Source organism: Neodiprion fabricii, chromosome 5, assembly GCF_021155785.1.
Source record: "Neodiprion fabricii isolate iyNeoFabr1 chromosome 5, iyNeoFabr1.1, whole genome shotgun sequence".
Taxonomy (NCBI): domain Eukaryota; kingdom Metazoa; phylum Arthropoda; class Insecta; order Hymenoptera; family Diprionidae; genus Neodiprion; species Neodiprion fabricii.
In genome coordinates this window covers 20244478-20261437 of record NC_060243.1, presented here as the reverse complement: position 1 = coordinate 20261437, position 16960 = coordinate 20244478, and the positions used below count along the sequence as shown (strand labels likewise).

Below are 16960 nucleotides of genomic sequence, written 5' to 3'. Positions count from 1 at the left end.
GGGCTCCGGTGACGTCAGTGGACTCTCGCTCGGCGAAGAGACGGTTCACCGAAGGGGGGTGGAAAAAACGAAGTCGAGTAGCCTGAACGGCGGGGGCCGTTTTGCCCGGCTGGTTAAGGTCGGGACGTTTATCCAGCGAACGTTGAACGGAGGGGACGGAAGCTGGATCACCTTCGAGAAATGTCGTCCAGCGCCAAACGGCTGGTGCTGTCGCTCCGAGGGCGCGGCGCCAGCGGTGGCGGCGAAGGCGGAGGCGGAAGAGGCGGCCGCGGGGACCTCGGCGATGGCCTCGGCGGCGGAAGCGGCAGCGGAGGCGGCAGCGGCTCCGGAAGTGGCGCTGTTGCCACCAGCGCTACGCGCCTCTGCCACTACGACAGCGGCCACGAACTCGACGAAATATCGGTCGTCGGAGTTGGGACCCGGAACGGAGAAAGCCTCACGCCAACTACCCCTTGCCACTGCAAATATGGAAGTGGACAAACACTCTACAGCGTTGCCACTTCCATTCCTCCGGCCCCAGCGATACCCGCCCCCAGAGTCGTCCCTGGTGAGTAAAGTCACCCACTAAAAGTAGAAAACAAATATCTTCTGTTGAACTTGCGAAATACGGCGTAGGAAGTTTTTTTTTTTGAGGGGGTGGAAGCGGGAGGGTTTGTCAACGCATGACCAATGGAAAATATTTATTGTCTTCAATGTTCCATTACACCGAGACTTACTGATGAAAAATCACTGAAAAAAAGTATTTGAAAGCCACGAATTGCGGCCTTGAAATGAGGAAACAAAAATTTAGGGTCTTCTTGTTCGTACGAGTGGAGTTCTGAGAAAAACCATTTCCGATATGATGCAGATCACGTCCGAAAGACGAGATCCAAGACTTTCTTGAATCCTCAATGTACCCTTCAAGCTCCTACCGAACAAATTTACGTATCTGAACCTCCCAAGAAACAAAATCAAATGCAAATAAAACAAAAAATAGACCTAACCCAAATGACTTCCAATTCATCAAAACTTCGTCCCAAGTTGGAGAAAGTCGAACGACGGTCTGGCAATTTTTTATTGAACAACTTTGAGAAAAATGCGTCAGAGTCCAATGTGAAACCCGTCTGAAATTACGACCTGATACGAACTGGCCTGCACTCGATATACCTAAATTTACCAATTTCAGACAAGGTTTAGAAGTTAGGATTGACGAGGGCGGACGATTGTTCATCGGTTGATTAGCGGAGGCTTGCTTAAGCCTTAATAATTTGAACCCCAGTTTTTGGTGGCAGCGGTGGGACGGTCGGAGTTCGCGAGTAAATTGTTGGCTGCCGGTGATGAATGTGGGTCTCGGAAATTTTAAACTATTGTTTACAAACCGAGAACCTCGTAGTGTGCGGTCGGTTTTCTCATTCACTAATTACTGTGCGGCCTGGGCAGAGGTTCGCTGAGCAAATAGGTATACCGGCTATCTCCAGCTCGTCTGCACGTTCTCGGTTCCGTGTAGTAGGCTAACTCACCCAAATTTCATCAGAATGTTTTCACAGAGCTTCTACTCCTTTTTTTCAATCTGTTCCGGTTCCTTTTTTTCGTCGTTTTCTTCCTCAGGCAAGTCGTTTCAAATTGATCCTTGATGCCGTCGTGTAAATGCTGCCGGTATAAGAGACGCTTTCAATTTTTATGTCGAAGGACGAAGTATAAAGATTGTGATAAATACCGCTTACCCAAACTTCAACGTGGGTATGATCGTTATTTGTTAATATAGCACGGCGTCTTCATAAGGCAAAGAATAGATGTATAAAAAATTATCTCATCTTCGAAGGTCGTAAAAAAGCGTTCGACCGTTATCGCGTAAGTAATACTGCGATGTTACCTTTGATCTTTATACATAAAAGAAAAATTAATAAGGCCAAATAAGCTTTTCATTGTTTTTTTATTTACCGTTTCTTATTCTTTTGACGATCTGAAGATTATCCTGATATCTTTTACGAGTTAATTTCTCCGTTACCTATAGGCACTTTTCCTCCTCTCATGCAATAATATCCTTGTAGCATGTATAAAATCAGCTTCGAAGTTTCTTTAGTGCTTATTCTAGAAAAAAAAATCAAAGTGGTTGTTGTCTTCCAAATAAAATATGAGCTACGGTGTATTCATTAAGGCTTGTTTTGAACGATCATTCGAGTACTTATTAGTTCAATACTAAAACACACGTTTCAGGCTTCATAAGTATTCATTCTGAAGGTAAACTTTAATGTTTCTATCAACGTTCATTAGGAATGAGAGCTCAAAGATCTCATTAGTGCTTGTTCCGAAATATCATTCAAGTGTTCCTTACTACACTTTCTAAAATAATACCCAATTGTTTGTTAGCGTTCGTTCACTAAGTACCCTTCACGTTATACATTTGTGCTCCTTCTATGAGTCCATTAGCAAACATGATATTTGTAGCTATACAAAAAATCTACTCGGATCATTAATTTTTTTTTTTCTGTTTTTGTTGGTCAAAATATTTGTTCAAAGTTTTAAGTAGTAGTGCTGATTCACATAAGTGTAAGCGGGACTTTGATGAGAAATGGTTGTACATTAGTGCCTGCGAGATAACGGCTGAAAATGAAGGATGAAAGCATTTCGTTAAAGTTTGCGAAAGAGTTAAACATGCGTGTATGTGTATCGGAAAAAGTTCTACGGTACCTCGTGCGATAAGAGTACAAATCTTTGCTCGAGTGCGAAGAGTGGACTAGTAGGCAAACACTATGGAAAGTTGTTGAAATATACACGAATCAGTGAAGTTTCCGCGTCCCCGCAGCACCACCAACAGCAGCCATACTCTGTGTGGTTATAAATATTTTACTGTGTACGTGGGCACGTGTAACCGTGGCACAGACGACCGATCGCATTCCCCCCTTGTCCAATAAAATCCACCCCACGCTATTTCGCGGGTCTGGCTATTCTGCCGGAATATAGGAGAGTAATCGATCAGCCTGCAGATTTTTCGCCAGTTTCTTTTCCATTTCTTTTCCTATTTTCCACTCCGAAAATTTTCTGAGAATTGCTAGCACATATTGCAAGGGAATATTACGATGTTAAAAATGCGAAAAACATTGTCTTTTTCTTTTGCATCCGATAAAAATTTGAGGCGACTAAATAAAAAACAGTTCAAATTTAAATGAGACTTGGATCCGAGTATCGGAGGTTAAATGCAGGGAACTGGTGCAAATAATCTGATTTTTTCGGGGTATTACAAAGAGAATGGTAGGGGCGAAACGATTCGAAGGGTAGGAGATGTACGAGTGGAGAGTCAGAAGAACGTGAATTATTGACTGAAGCATTGACGACGACATCCCGGCGAGTCATGCAGAACCGGACCACTTTTGAAGGCAAAGTGCCTCTCTGCGATCCACGCTCCTCCTTCTCACCCCATTCCTAAGACATTGTTATTCCAACGTACCGATATACGAATGTACCTTTTTACAGATGCGAGCTGAAACACAGAGTGAAAATCACACTGCATGGCAAATTTCTATGCATAGATTGTATGCAAATGTGTAAATATTGTTATGGTACGTACGTTACACAGAATTCCGCGATCTCAAATTCACTGCACACGACGTTAAATGAACCACAAACATCTAGATAGCATGCAATAAAAATCTCGGCACTTTCTTTTTCCGATTTATGCATTAGTTTTTATTGCGTCTAAATTCGTATACTTTTCTATCTCCATCTTTTCCCGACTGGTAATACAAATTCAAAGTAAAATTTCCTCAGCTGAGAACGGAAAATAAAGAAACTTTTTCTCATACTTTCCGATCACATGTTTTAGTTAATTGTCAGCTTTGGAAGATTTTTCCACCCGTAATTCGTAGATTTCTCAATTTTTTTTTTTTTTTGTCTTTTCTTCGTCAACTAAAAGAAAGAAAAACAAACGGACAACCGATCCGAAGGGTAAAAAAATGTCTGGCTTCTTTTTGACTACCAACTCTCCCACATCTTCATATATACAATTCGAGATTTTAATTTCAGCCAATTTCCGATCTATACCTATAGATTATTCAATTTTTCATTCTAAGTATAGAGAGCACCGTGAATTTCCAGGTATAGTCCTTCGCGTTGGAAATCCTAATTAAATTTTGATAGACGTTCATACATAAGGATACATAATGTATTGTGACATATATGTATAGGTACACATATATACAGGGAGAGAAGTTGGGATGCCAGAGAAATCCTGCAGTAACGTAGATGCAGCGCGTGTGTGTGTGTGTGTGTATATATACACACACACGCCGTATCTACGTCATATATATACAATACAATATATATATATACATACAGCGTATTGGCTACTTGCCAGAATATATCCGGGAATAGTAACGGGCCCGGTTTCAGGTTTGGGGGGCGGAAGATGGGCAGCGGTAGGTGAGCCAGCCTAGCTAGCTCACTAGGTAACTGGCTTCCTGCCAGCTCTGTCGATACCGCAGTCGGCAGGCCTGAACCAGGCGAACTCGAGATTCCTCCCCCTTCTGCGACTTGCAGTTTGTGATCAACCGAGTTCGCTGGATTCGGGAGAGGTATACTGTACACACGATATATACTGGACCATAAAACGCGTCTGCGTGCCGTACTTGCGTGAAAAATATAGTCGCTACCCCTTCTGCCCCGCTTCGCCCCTTTTTCTTCCAATGTCATTTGGAATATTTTACCAGCAGTGCTAAAGTTCAACTGTGACACAATGATCTACGCACTGCGCTTGTCCCGCGCTTTTTTGCCCGCAGTGTAATGCGCGCGCAACGATTTCTAACCTAGAGTTACGGTTGAAGTCATGATTGACCACACTTGCGCAATGTGTGGTTTATTTATTTTCTTGTGGAACGGTATGGAGTAGAACAAATGTTTGTCGATATGTAAAAGCATTTCCACCTGATGCAGAAAAAGCAGAAGGAAGAAACATAGTATCCGATAAGAAAATAGTACTTTACGATACCAGTGCACCAAGTACGTGATTCTCACACGAGTGTAGTTTCTTGGCCGAACGAAGCATGGATAACAAAAACACGAGTGCGAGGATCACGTACGCGCACGCGTATCGTATACTATTCATTATAACATTTGTAATTGGAAGTTCGGTTCGAGAAAATTGTAAACGCAGTAGTCCAACCTGAACATAGATGCGTTGCTGTAACACATCGGATGCAGTCGTAGTCACGACTGGTCACATCCGACGGCGCTACTTACGTCTCATTTTCTCAGATTAGCGTGCGGGAATAAACATTACCTAGCAGTTTTCCAACATTACCTAACAGTCTTGGAACTGTTGGGGAATCTGTCGCTTCGCGCACCCTCTATGGTGCACGAAGTCCAACCTTCCATGCAGGTGTTATAAAAAAATAATTTTCAAATTGACCAAAAAATTATGACGTTATGTCTCTAACGCAGCTCGCTGTGTTGCCGTTTGGGACGTTGATCAGTAAAACAGTGATGCGGGAAATTCAACGTTCGACCGTAAATTGATGCATTTTTATTAATCGCTTTATTGGATAATAAATACAAGGAGAATTGACTAATATAACCTGAAAGTAACTGTTTACATTACAAATCATCAGAACGAGAGTGAGAAGAACCGAGGATTGAGTTGAGAAATGAGCTCGGTTGTTTTTTTCGTTGCATTTATCAGCCAAGAGAGGTGTAAAGATTTTGTGGATAAAATTACCGTCGTTTTTATTGGATGTGACGGTTAAGTACGTATGAATAGATAGGCAGGCTTACGGACCTTATATATCTTTGTGGGGGTTTGTGAAAAACGTGTCTGTTGGGAAATAGGGAATGGAGGTAAATCACCAGTTTGAAGTATTAGGACTTACGAAGAGACAAAAGTCTTGCGATCACGAACTTCTGTGTCCAACGCCCCTATCCTCCAGCCCCCAACATGTCTACCGCTTTCTCACTCTCGAGGGATTTGATAAAAACGCGAGCAGACCGTATAACACATGATATTTTTCCAACTCCATGCCATAGCCGAAGACTGTGTGAGTGCATAAAACTGAACAATGTGCAATATTCGTCCTTAGAGACGAAAAGAAAAACAGAAGAAAACCTTAAGCTAGAGAACAAAGAATTAGAGGATTACACACGAACTTGTCTGGTGATAGTTATAGCTTGAAACGTGTAATTGAAACGATGTTCGGGCTTAAATTGAACATTCAAATAATTAGAAGATTGCAGTTTCTTGTTTGGTACTTGAAAACTGAATGGAGAATAAAGTTATACGCGGTACCGGGGCACGACGGGCCAGTTAAAAAAATTTGCCAAAAACAAAAGCAACCGTTTTTTCAATACTGAGATATTATTAGAAGTTTGGTTAATATGTGCTAAATTAAAGAATGCCACATTTCTATAGGACAAACAATTTTTTTTTTTCAAGATTTTTCTAAAAATGATATTTTCGATAAAGGCCATTTGTTCCGGAACGTAAATCTTTTGGTCATAGATATTTATAAATAATCAATGATTTATTCAATATATGAAGAATTAAAGGAACTGCAGAGTTATTAAAAAAAGAATTGTAAAACTTTTGGAGTGGGTCCGTCGTGCCCTGGATTTTTTTTTCAATTATGGCAAAATAATGATGAATTTGTTCGAGATAGAACAAAACAACGTGTACCCGGCGCTGAAAAAGCAGAAAAAATAATTAGAAGCTTACGGGGTCCGTTGTGCCGTACGTTCCCTTAATATAACTGCTAAGAGAGTATTTCAGACTTCTGTGGTTCAGGCCTTTAGAATTTATAACTTTTCATATCCAATCTTGAGTTGCAAGTGTTTTGAGGGTTTAATCTTGAATCTCGGAACAGTCGTTTACCTTGCGTTGACGGCAATAAGGAAAAGCAATAAGTCGCGATGGTCTCTGACCCTTAATGTATGATACGTTCTGTACGTATACCGGGACTATATGCGGGTGATTTTACGATACAACGTCAGACCCTCGAGACCAAGACGGCAGAGGTTGAAGCTAAGAAGGGACTGAGATGGAGGAAGCAACCAACGGTATAATAAAAGTATTTACGTCAGTAATACGTCCCCTCCTTCCAGCCCCCCCCCTCCCCCTCTCTTTCTCATCTCTCACCGCCGAGCGAGAGAGATGGAAAGAAGTGAGATCCTCGAACCTGGTTTGCCAGGCGCATTCAATATAAACTTGGACTGAACTTAAGTGCCACTTGAATTTCCACTGATCGTTGATCCGTCCCTTGCCTTTCCGCCCTCGTTGCACTTACTCCAATTTCGTCGTCCGCTCGGATACATATAATACAAAGGCATGTATTACGTCAACCAGCGTGAGCGCGTCTTGCGGCAGGGAAATTACTTTTTTAACAGATCGTACAGTTCTGAAATCTCACACTTCAATCTAAGAACAACTGGGCTTTTACAGATGCCCTCATTATCGTCGATTCGGCGCGAAGTTTTTAAAAAATTGTACAAAAAACCTTTGACACCTTCTCAAACACCGGGCACCGATGAATGATATGACGTTAAGTGATCGACTGATAGTTTTAGGTAAATATTATCGGTATCGAGGTACAGAAAACTTCCTGCAAGGTATTACGACATTTATTTTGTCGAGTTAAGTTGATTTGTTGTGAAAAAGAGGCGAAAGAACGGCACTTTTAAAATTAAATATCGAGATGCACATTTTCCGCCACGAGATAGCGTCCTTTGATATTTCAGAAACCATTAGAAGACTGATCGGGATTTCGCGTTTACTTTCACGTCTGTACCGAAACAATACGATTGTGAAATGCTTGGAGAAACGTCAGCTGCGCTTCGCCATTTTCAAGATTGTTGGCACTTTTTGTATACGCCGTGCTTAACGATACTCCATAATGATCGCAGCCAATAAGTGAACGGTAGTCCAAGCTGTTTGTTCGTCGTAAAAAATTTACCTTGAGCACGAAACCCTTGACCCTATACATATAATCCTTCTCCCAATGCCCCTCGGCGATTAACTCACGTTTCAAAAGTTTTATCCCCGCCAACTTAGCGCCATGAGGGAGAAACGAGGAAATGAATTTTTACTTATTCATGCGTTAAGGGTTTTTCTTCACAGCCTTTCTACCGTTCTTTTGGCAAAACGAATCCCGTTGTAAACGACGATACTCATTCGGACGGATAAAATTTCAAGGTTAATATCAGAATCCGAAAGAAAAAAAAAAGAACAAGACAGGTACGAGAAAATGAGAGTAAATGGCCGCGAGGGGGTGGGGGCAGGGGGGGGGGGGGGGAGCGCAAGAACAAAGAAAAGCAAATATGATAATAAGACGAAACGAAATAAAAACTTCCCACATCGCACCTGCCACGGTCCGTTATATCTCATTTTCAAGTAAGAATAAACAAGGGTGACTCCGGGTGTCTAGCACAATGCAGAGAGATCATCCTCACCCTCTCCTTCTCTTTTCCCAATCCTTCTCTTCCGCCGCGTCTCACCGTCGTCTCAAGAATTCAGTACCAGATTCTATATATAACTTTATACAGCACACATTTATGTACATATATGTATGTGGGGGGGGGGGGGATGTGCGCAGTACCAAATCCTCGCGGTTGGCTTATTGTTAGGTAACCCTCTTCCTCTCCGACCCCTCGCTCCATTTTCGCTCCTGTCTCGTCACCCCTTGGCAAAAGATAAATATTTACCCTTGTATACGTGTACATTCATACATGTATGATGTACATACGCGTATGTATGTATGTATGAGTATATAAGCAGAGAGAAGAAAAGAGAGAAAGTGAGATCGAAGAGTGAATTGAATCACGCAACATACCGACGTACAATATCGATGGTTCTTTCGACACCGGACACAATTTTTCACGACATCGTCGGCAATTTTTTTTTTTTTTGTAATGCCAAAACACCTCGTTTCGTGTTTTGCAAATCACACCTCAAGCAATTTGTTACAGTTGTGTGAAGGTTGATTTATCTTCTAGGTAGTTGAATGTTGGGACAAAATAAAAACGACAAATTATCAAAAATATATAATTTCACGGAATACTTTTTTTTCAAACCGATGAATCAATTTATCATCTAATAAATAACACTGATACAATACCGCACACGATACCATGAAAATGTGAAAGAGATTGAATAACAAGTAAAGTGAGAAGAAATATTCAACGTTCAACGTGCTTTTTTCTTTCGCTCTTTTTGTTTCGGCTTTGTTCTTTCTTCTTTTCCTCAGTGTTGGAGTAATGAACCAATTATTTCCGGGTTCTCCGTCTTCAACGTTACCTACCTATAGGATATAGGTATATGTGTAGGGTACAACCTGGAGCCAGGAGCTATAATACTGCCATTATTCAACCGAGCCAAAGCAGCCGGCCTGACCCACGTTTGCGACGCGGCCGTAGATATCACTCGAAACGCGATGAAATGCTGCGAATTCGGGAATTTTGGATCCCTCCACCCCAATTTCAATGGGACGCCTCACGTCCCACGAGGACTAAATACAAAATTGAACCTTCGTCCAGGGAATTGTCGTAACCGCAAGCGAGACGAAATTATCTACACGGTTTGCTCGTTTCGCCAATTCTTTTCGAGAATTCATCACCCGTGATAGCAAAAAGCGCCGGGATAAAAGAAATACGAGCCCCAACGTCTCTGCTGTTATCGATTTTACAAATAGCGGTATAACTCATTTTTGTCCTATCGTAAATCAGGAGAATCATGAAATCGTGACCTCTCTAGTTTTTTTGCCGATTGAGCGTTTCGACTAAGTTCACGGTGTTCAATTTTTTAATTTTTTTAATTTTTTGTTTTCATGCAGCGTGGACACATCATGTTTCATATACGGCATAATTTTCTGCCTGCCTAAATTGACTCGTGCAGTGGTATCGGTAACGTTGATACGCCAGACGCACATGTGGCATGATAATTAATAATGCCAAGTGATGTGGTTACTCGGCTACGTTTAAATGCATGATAATAATTCTGGCAGCGAGAGAGCAAGTGACCCCCGTGATGCGGTGGCTGACCTCACGCCGGGTTATACCACTCGGTTGGTTTCTGCGGCTCGTCAAGTTGCGGTATAAGCATCAAGGGTCATGCTTTTGACTAACAATAAGTAGCCGAATATTACAGTACGGGAGCTTTTGAAGATAGGGGAGCATGCTTTGGGTGAAATTTTACTGCACAGCTTACGACCCAGAGAATTGAGGTCAAGACGATTTTTCTTATTAAAGATTTTTTATCCCTAAAAACTTGCTGTCGTACATTGTTTATCGCGATTTCCGTATCAAGGTATCCTCCAACGGTGTTTCGATCACTATTTCTGGTTCTCACCTCGAAATACATAGAAATTGATACCCAAAAATGCATTCTCAGTGATTTTTTGATTCGAACGAAGCAGGATCCGCGATTTTTGTGAAAAATCCAAGGTTTTCATTACAGCGAAACCTCAATTAGTGGGTATTTCATTCTACGTATATTTGCACGCAGAATTGAGTGCGACTGGTCTCGTAGCCCTCGGAGGAACAATACTGGTGATGCGATAAAAAAATTAGCCTCAGATCAACGTGTGATTTTGAGTAAAGTTCAATTCAAGTAAATCTGGTGTTCGATAAATTTGGTAAACCTTCGGGTCTCTTTGAATGGCTATCAAAGACAACTCGTAGGGCAAAATCCGCCTGAATATCATTATGCTAGACAATAGATTCTGTCCGAGGGGTTGGAGCGAAATAGTTTTAGAGAAGTTCTTGCAGGAAGGGGCTGCGGGGACGCCGGCGAATACTCGGGTCAAAGTCACCGTCACCCCCGTCAGATTTCGAGAATAAGTTCATTTACCCGTGAATAATCCTGGCCTTGTTCTACCTCTAATGAGCCTAAAACCAATTATGAGGATGTCAAACAGTTCTATGAAAACGAGATTGAGAATTTAGCTGGAGGAAGGATTTTCTTATCAATAGAAAACCAAAAACGAACTGACTATAATATTTGAACCATCGTACGACATCTTGTATTTAAATCGCCAGGATTCAACTTGAATTTTTTCTCTTGCTGTTCCTGTAACCAAACTCACATGTATGGTTATTACCTTTTTTCATTTCATATTTGTTTTGCTACCGTTAGTTCGTTTTTTGCCAACGTGTTTGCGAGCTGGTTTTCAGGTTCTACGGTTACAGGGGGTCGTCATACGTGCTCCCTTTCGTAAACACTGAATAATTAAAAAATGCGTATCCTGGCAAAGCGACCGGTGCGACTCACCACGCGTTATGATAGCTGGGCATTCATTGTCAGCCAAACCGCCGTGTGACAAAATATATTAAAGTCAGCGGATTGGTAGCAAAAGGCTCACCCTCGGGTTAGTCTCATGTAGAGTTAGATACCACATTTAGCGCCATTCCGCACTCGATTCATAAATGTATTGAAGATTGAAGATTGTCAGAAATTGGAGTCGCGAGTTAAAGAAACCGTAAAGCTCGACATGGAATCTGAGATAGCAAAGTAACCTGAATAAACGAAAGGCCGTTAGTCTAAAAACATTTCATAATTTCTGATGAATTTCGCGATATCGATGAAACGTTCTTTGGTTTTCAAATTTATATTCTTATCTGACTGATATTCAAGAATTAATACTAATTCCCGTCTCGAACCAAATTTAGATCAGAGATAGCTTCGGTGAACTGAGCAAGCGGTGGACAGCATTGATTTTTATCCATATCCGGGACGCTTGTTTGAGGAACCCAAGCCTGGCGGACAGCCACGGATTTATACCCTGGTCTGTAGCACAGGGAAATTCGCAAACATAAAATAGGCACGACGGGCTTGGAGTTTCATCTCCCAGCTCCGTGGATGGAAAGGCGGCTATGACAGCGGAAGCGGCCCGAGTCCGTAAATAGTTAAAAAGGCAGCTGACAACGCAAGTTGTCCGAGTCCGTGAATCCAACTAGCTAACTAGCGGGGGGTGTTTTTTATCGGCAAACCCAATTATTTTCTCCCCCCTACCAGTAGGAGGAATTCCTTTTCCATTATTTCCCATTTCAGGAGAAATAGTAAATTGCGTGCCAAGAAGGCAAATTACGTCCTTTTGCGCCAGCGACAATTTGCAATATGAAAAATACTTTGGTTCCAAGTTGCACACGTTACTTTATATAGCAAAAGTGTGGTTTACAAGTTTATATTTACAGAGAAATTCAGGAAAGAGTATTTTTAAGTACTAGAACGTAAAAGCGCACTTTTACATATTCCGACGCACTGTTTTTTTACTGTCGCTGGAAGGATTACTTTGCGTGTAGAACGCAGGCAACGAATGAGGCGCGTAAAGCATACTAATGCTGTATAAAAACCTTTAATTCCAAAATTTCTCACAAGCCAACGGCTCCCCAAATTCCGCGAAGGTTACATTTACTTACGAGGTAAAGTAAATTGCCGGGTTGATGAAAGCGAGAGCGAGGAGCAGTCCTTGATGACTCAAAAGGTTTCCGACTTCGGTACTAACGAAATGATGAAAATATTTAATACGGTGATACAGAAGCTGTAATTGAGAATAACCGGTACAAATTTTTTATTCAATCCAAAATATACATGCACCACATTAATTGCAAGTAAGCGTAAAAGACAGGACGGAAAGACAAGTTTTCAAGATACAAAATGAAAAAAACAGAATAATAATTAACGCAGTGTGTTGAACAACGTCAATTTTGTTGTCATCAAATTTTTCTTTCCAATTTACAGCAGGAACCTATCGTGAATTCCGACCTAGTTATGGTGATCAAGAAATGAGAGAGTATTTCCAATAATGCCTGATTATGACATTTTTTTTAAAGCTATGAGCCATAAATAATATGCTCCGTGGCTATGGCTATCACTAAACTGCGAATAACTAATATAAAAGCCTGAAAGTATAATATTTATGAGCAAATCGAGTCGCCGGTTGAAATTGTGTGTTCAAAAATGAAACAACGTTGTAAAAATTTCAGTGTGTATAACGCAACTGAAACGAAAATACATCTCTGATACGAAAATGTCAAACCTAGTCGAATAAAAAAAAATTAAAAACGATGACAGCAAAAAACCTAAATGCTAATTATGCCATCGAGCGGTCGATGCAACGGGACAGAATTCGATTAAAGAGCTGGGTAAACGTAGTTAAAAACTGAAACCGGATTACGTCCGTGAAAAGTTAGAAGCGGTGAGACATGGTCGGATGCTGTTTGCGTACCCGGTTCAATTAGTCAAGGATGAACGTACATCGTAAAGTTTTTAGTTATTTCATAATAATATCTAATCACCGTGGCTAAAACTCGGAGCCAATTAGCGTTCGCAGTTGATTCGGAGAAACATCCCGTCAGACGTCGTCAAAGCGCGTGCAGATGTTGCGTAACTAATGGAACGGATACGAGGAGTACAAAGAGAACGCGATGGTTTAAGCAAAAGGTTGTTGTAATAAGTATAATCCGATAAGATAAGAAGATAAGAAGATAAATCTCACCGAAGGAAATGAACAATAATTAATTTCCTGGTACGATTGCTCACACGGTAAATACGTTAAATTTTCAGCCCCTAGTTGTAATTGTTGGCGAAAACATATACTGGGAGTTTTTGGTAAATGTTCCTGACGGGAATAATGTTTTGCCGGTATTATATATGTATAGGCAACTGAAGTTACATTTTACACTCGGTAAGTGCCTCGAATGTAACTTTGGTTACCTATCTTCTGGCGAAACATTGTTTGCCTTAGGACGCTTCACCGAAAACCAAATGTATATTTCAAATTCACGAAAAAAATTTGTTTTTTCGACGCTGCTGAGAATCTGTTAAAAAATCGATGTCATATCCGTAAAGATCGGAGCATTCTAAACTAACAACCGGGCTCAAAACAGAAAGGGATGGAAATTAGAGGGCAAGAATTCTTCGATGGGAACAAAATTTAATAACCTATTCATCAGGCAAGGTAAAATTGCCTATACACAGTTCAGCAATTCCAACACCGTGACAAAGAAACTGGTCTGTAATTTGCGCGCCCTGACACTCCAGATCGCTATTATTTTATAATTATCGTAGCGCATAGCTGTGCCTCCCTTAGCCGTCATTAACTCGAGTATAATCGGCGGGAGAGTCACAATTCCGGCTATATATACTCGGCAAACTAATTCCCAAGTGTAAACGCGGGCACTGTGTACCCAATGCAGGGTCTCAACCAGAACTCAAGTCAATCATTCGCTCGATGCGCCAGAGCGCGCTGTTCTGTGCACCGAGAAACGGAGAAGAGAGAATTAAAAACTAGTACGAGTATATATCCTCTTCGCTGCAGCTACCGAGCTATTCTCAGCCCCCGGTTTCACCCCAAAAATTATATGCCACGAGTTCGCGCTTTGCCTGCACGGTTCTGAATGCCCACCGAGCCGCGCCTTTTAATTAACACGGAACAAGTTGGTGGTAGGTTTCACGTGGGAAGTTCCGCCCGCCGCTTTATCTTTTAACCATCACAGCCCCAGGTGTATGTACGTTTCAGACTTCTTGGCCTTCTATTCCGACTTATATTTCCATCTAATACTTCGTTCGACCGAACCGAGTTTATCCCACCGCTGTCACCAATTTCTTTCGTTCGATCAAAATATGCCAACTCTTTGGGATTTCAATTCCATTCTGCCCTAAGGGCGGGGTAGGAACAAGAATATTGTATTTCAGACTGCTTTGATCGTGTGTTACAAGGGTATATGCCAGCAGACGGCGGAAAATGCGGGTGAATTTTTGGCAATTCAAAACTCAATAACCAAGTATTCAATTTCATTGAGACCTGTTTTATCGAAGAGTGTGTAGATCGAGCTTTGCATACATATTTCTTTATCAGAATCTATCGGTAAGAAGCATTGTTGTCGACTAACGTCGAGCTGTTCCCTGAATGTCAGTGACGTATTTTTTGATGCCGGCAATTTCTCAAAAACTTTATCCAAATTTCATATTTTTTTGTTTAAAATACAATAGTCGTAAATTTTTTACGAAAAATCAAATTTTTACTTTAAACGATCACCTTTGTAACGCGGGCGCTGCAAAACATGTCACCTACCGAAACAGTTGATGTTATTGCTAGAAACAATGCTTTTTATCAATCGACTCCAATATTTATTTCAAATGTTGCCAAAGCTACACACTTTTGAATAAAACAAGCCCCCATTGAATAGAATCGTTGTCGAGGTATGATTCTTCAAAATTCACCCACTTTCGTAGCCATCTACACCTATATCCACCATTGTGAACAATGCCAGTGATTTATTACTGCAAATCAAGCAGAAGAAAAAATGCGACAACGTGAAAAAAATTCTCTTTCTACTCATTATCTTCTCTCCACCTATATTTATCGAGGGAAATACGTCAACGCCACGTTATTTCGTACACGCGTGTATACATTGAAATTTTATTCCTCGATAAGGGTGGAGTGGAGGAAAAGGGGGTGGCAACTCTGTGACGGCAATAATGGGCGTATCATGGAAGCTCGAATTTGTCGCGGTAGCTCGGGATAAGAGCCGTTGTGAAATATGGCCTGAAAGCCGGCTGGCAGATTCTCAATTCTAGCTTTGAGCATCCACCGCGAGACGCCAGTCAGTTTCATCCCTTCTTCTCTCCCTTATTCATGATTTATGCACGCCAATGGGTGAACCCCGTTCACATTTACAGCTCCGTGCGCACCGTTGCGAAGCTCCGGATGTGCTGTGCGGAAATCTTTCAGGAACAATGGGGAAAAATAGTTCAACAAAAAACTTACCCGATGAACATTTATATATGATAAATTCGCCATTACATTCCATCATTTTTTTTTTCTCACTTTTCGCGTGTATTATTCGTTGTAAGATTTTTCACGACTCTTTTCGTAAAACAATTTTCCGAATCCCCGTACTCGTGAAATTCTCCCAAGAAACAAGTCATGCTTGGAATTATGCTCTTTATATTTTTCTTCACGAAGTAATACGATCAGGGAAGATGGAGAAGGAGGAGGTGGAAATACAATCTTGACAGAAATCGAGTTTATTAATTCAAACCGTAAAACATACTGTGTCATGACTTTAATACATTCAGATTGTAAATGCATACATAGACGATTATAAATATTTCATCAGCTTGAGAATTCTTATGAGAATAATTTTTCTTTTTTTTTTTTATATTTATTTCTTACGAGTTATTCAGATTTGAGAAGAGGGCGGATTTTCGTTCGTTGAAAATACCCACACAGTAACGTTTCACCGTTTTATTTTTTTCACCACTTTCTCTTCTTACTTGCAAATAAGTTTCATAACGTATTCTGTCGCGTAGTTCGACACTTTTTTATTTCCCCTCCTTTTATTTCCTTTCTGTTTGCGGCCATCACCCATCCTCTTTTCACCGCCCTCTTTTTACTCTGTTATTGCTTTCGATGTCGGTATAACCTGGTACAGCACCAGGGGCAACAGCGTGGCAAAGACATCCCTGGGGAAGGTGCGTTCTCGATGATAAAAACAAGAAGGTCCCGAAGCCCGCGAATAAATTTTATCGAAAACAATCTAAGAGGCAGTAAGTTTGTGTTTCCCAATCGCGTTTTATGCACTCAGTCTCACCCTGAACTACCCTTCCCAACATCACCCAATATTACTCAGGAAAATTACTATAAAATTACTATACTATCAGTCCGAAATTCATGTCAGCCCGTTCGAACTTCCCTGACGTTATTCTCCATGAAAACCGAGGCGATTTTCACCAAAAAGAAATTTCGAGACTCCGACAGCTTTCGAACAGCGGCATGTCCAAGCTTTTCAAATACAACAACGCGTGTGCTACTAACGGTGGTCTCCTGAATCACGAGAATCGTTACTCTCCGCGATGATTGACGGAACCTCGAATCACTTGATTCCAGCGACTGTCAGGTCCGGAACTTTCTTGCTGAATATCTCGGGAAAAATCTAACCAACTAATGCAATTGTATGTATTCAAGTTATAAGGTATAACTTTCACGATGATAGAAAAATT

The 16960-nt window shown here is 41.2% G+C and overlaps 1 protein-coding gene across 2 annotated transcripts in view; it reads left to right on the top strand.

The window, feature by feature from the left end:
• The first annotated feature begins 287 nt into the window (after positions 1-287).
• LOC124183952 (cyclic nucleotide-gated cation channel alpha-3-like) overlaps positions 288-16960 on the top strand; it is a 78278-nt gene continuing 61605 nt past the window's right edge. For both annotated transcript variants that reach the window (XM_046573177.1, XM_046573178.1), the window contains exon 1: positions 288-547. The gene's annotated coding sequence lies outside the window, so the exon portion shown is untranslated. The remainder of the gene's footprint in view (positions 548-16960) is intronic.